The following is a 3,078-nucleotide window of genomic DNA, read 5'->3' as shown; positions in this document are numbered from 1 at the left end:
GATCACAGACTGATCCAGAAGGTCTCGTTTTAAATAACTATTTTACAGCAGTGGAGTTGGTTTATCTAGCCCAGAAAAAGCATGTAGGCTACAGCCGCGATGCATGCAGCTAGGTCAGATAGTGGTGTTGCTGTTTGCTGCCCTGGCAACACACAGGAAGTGTCGCTCCTGTCTTGCCTGCCAAAGATCGTGTAGTGGAGAGATGACTCTCCGCTGCTTTCTCTTCCCGGTTGACTTATCCCGTGTCCTTTCGGCTGCTGACGCTTGTGTTTACCGGTGATAGGTTGAGAGTGAGATGCTCCTCCGCATCCTCTGCCTACTGGTTGAAAACATTAGCGTCGTAAAAACATTGATTTTCAGTTGAATTATGGTGCCGCACTGAAACAGTCACTATTACTTCTCGATTTGAGTTAGGCCTAGGCTATTCAACAACAATTTAAACCTGAAAGTAGCCACGTTGAAATAATTTATTGTTACCCAGGTTGAGTCCAATAGAGAATGTGTCCAAGAGAGAGAGAGAGAGAGAGAGAGAGAGAGAGAGAGAGAAGTTAGTGAGAGAGAGAGAGAGAGAGAGAGAGAGAGAGAGAGAGAGTGTGTGTGTGTGTGTGTGTGTGTGTGTGTGTGTGTGTGTGTGTGTGTGTGTGTGTGTGTGTGTGTGTGTGTGTGTGTGTGTGTGTGTGCGTGTGTGTGTGTGTGTGTGTGTGTGTGTGTTTTGGCCGTTTGAAGACCGATTTAGAGGAATATCTCATTTTAAATTAGCATTAGGATTAGACTCTGATGTCATTATTCAGTTTTAACCATCAAAAATTGTTCCTTTTCTCATTCGAGTAAATATTGTACATTTATTTTGAGATTTGTGTTAATTATTTGTGCTGTTATGGTTATTATTAGCTTAGTCACTCACTTCTACACTAGCTTCTACACTGCTCTCACATTTCTTGAAAAATAGCTCAATCTTGCTTCACTCAAAATGTTTTTCACATAAAAAGACTATCAATGCTAATTATTTTAGAGAACTGCATCTTGACCTGGAGACATCAAATGGAATGCATGCAGTGTTTTGCTAACTACAGTATAACCTGTGATAGTGGTGGTAAAAACTTACTCAGCTTACTGCCATAACAGGCCTACATGACATGTAAACATGATTGAGGGATGGCTAACATTACAATGCTATCTTTGGCTGCCTGGCACAAGTAGCCAACTAACTTGCGATGCAAACTATGCCTATTTTATTTTTATTTTTTATTTAACCTTTATTTATACAAGGGACGCTCTCATTTTCAAGGGAGCCCTGTTACAATAAGAACAATTACAGTAGTTACATGTTAACAAACAACAGGTAAATCAAAACAGGATGGTAAAAAGTAGCCTACATCAACCAAAACAAGAGCATGCATTTTGCAGGGTATAAGGAGTACTCTAAAAGATATATAGCCTAGAATAGATCTATATAACATCATTAGATTTTCACATGTTTGAAAGGGGGATTGATGCTCTACTACTAATGACTGCCATGCCATGCATTTATATATATATATATATATATATATATATATATATATATATATATATATATATATATATATATATATATATATTCTTTCCCAAAAATTTGAATATCATGGAAAAGTTTTATTTTTCCATAATTCCTTTCAAAAAGTGAACCTTTCATAGATTATAGATTCATTACACACAAAGTGAAATATTTCTAGCCTTTATTTGTTTCATTTTTCATAATTTTGGCCTGCAGCTCCAGAAAACTCCCAATACAGTATTTCAAGAAATTAGAATAGTGTGAAGAAAATCAGCAGTTATGACTGACTTCAGCCTTGTCTACACTAGGCCATCATCAGTCAGTCCACTCCCTCTGAATCTCCGCCAAATTTTTGAATCGTCTTTGCTTGACAATCCGCTGAAGCCCACGGTTATCCATGTTATTTCCATGATATTCTAAATTTTTGGAAAGGATTCATGTGTGTGTGTGTGTGTGTGTGTGTGTGTGTGTGTGTGTGTGTGTGTGTGTGTGTGTGTGTGTGTGTGTGTGTGTGTGTGTGTGTGTGTGTGTGTGTTTCAAAGGGCATGACGCCTCTGTGCGTGTTGAATTAGCCGTATCTGACATGTGAAAAATGATAGTATGACCAAACAACCTATTTCAGATTTAACAAATTTTAATTTTATTTTACAACCCAGAACATGTGCTATTTTAGTGGTTGGTGGATTCAAAATGTATTCTGATTGATAGATATTCTTAATGATAGCCTATAGTTGGTTCCTGCTAAAGCAGCTGACAGAGAAACAGCTATAGGCCTAATTTCCCCACAATTAGCAAGCTGATGACGGTCGGTCTATGAATAGTCTGTCATTAGAACTGGCGTCTTTAAAATCTATTTTATTATAGGCCATCATTATGTTATAACTTATTCTGTGCATCAGTTTCTGTCTGTAACACTGCTGTGTACACGAATATATTACTTCGGGATTAAATACTACTTTTGTAAAATTCAAGGAGCTCCCTTCTCAATTTTGTGCATCAGTAAAAAAAATGATTGGGGGGATTGAATGTAGCCTATATCACTAATTTTGTTGCGTTTTTGTTGCATTTCTTTGTTTCATTTTAATAAGATATAAATAAAGTTAGATATTAACCTAGTTAATTACGTACTTCTATTGGTTTCTGCTTTGACCTTTTTAGGCTAGCCTATAAATCAACTAAAACTTGGAACAGCTCAGGTCCTACCATATTAATCATTATTAAAATATCCTGCACAATGTTTCAATTAAAATACCACCTTAACTTGATAATCATAAAATCACTAATCAGGTAGATTATTTTTTAATTATCTTATTCGAAATTTTATTTAATTAGACAACTAGCCTTTATCAAACAAAAAATATATCTATCTAAATTTAGCATAATGAGCTCATCTAAATGAGTGGTGTAAGCACGATATCGACTATTTTTTATACGTTTTTATTTTCATATTAGACTGAATATTTAAAGAAAAAATATTGGCAATTATACATTAAGTGATAAGTTTGTCGAAATATACTTATTTGTGACCCCCCCCGCCTTTA

The sequence above is a fragment of the Poromitra crassiceps genome, assembly GCF_964638095.1.
Source record: "Poromitra crassiceps genome assembly, chromosome: 2".
Classification (NCBI taxonomy): Eukaryota; Metazoa; Chordata; class Actinopteri; order Beryciformes; family Melamphaidae; genus Poromitra; species Poromitra crassiceps.
Note: the sequence above shows the minus strand (reverse complement) of the source record.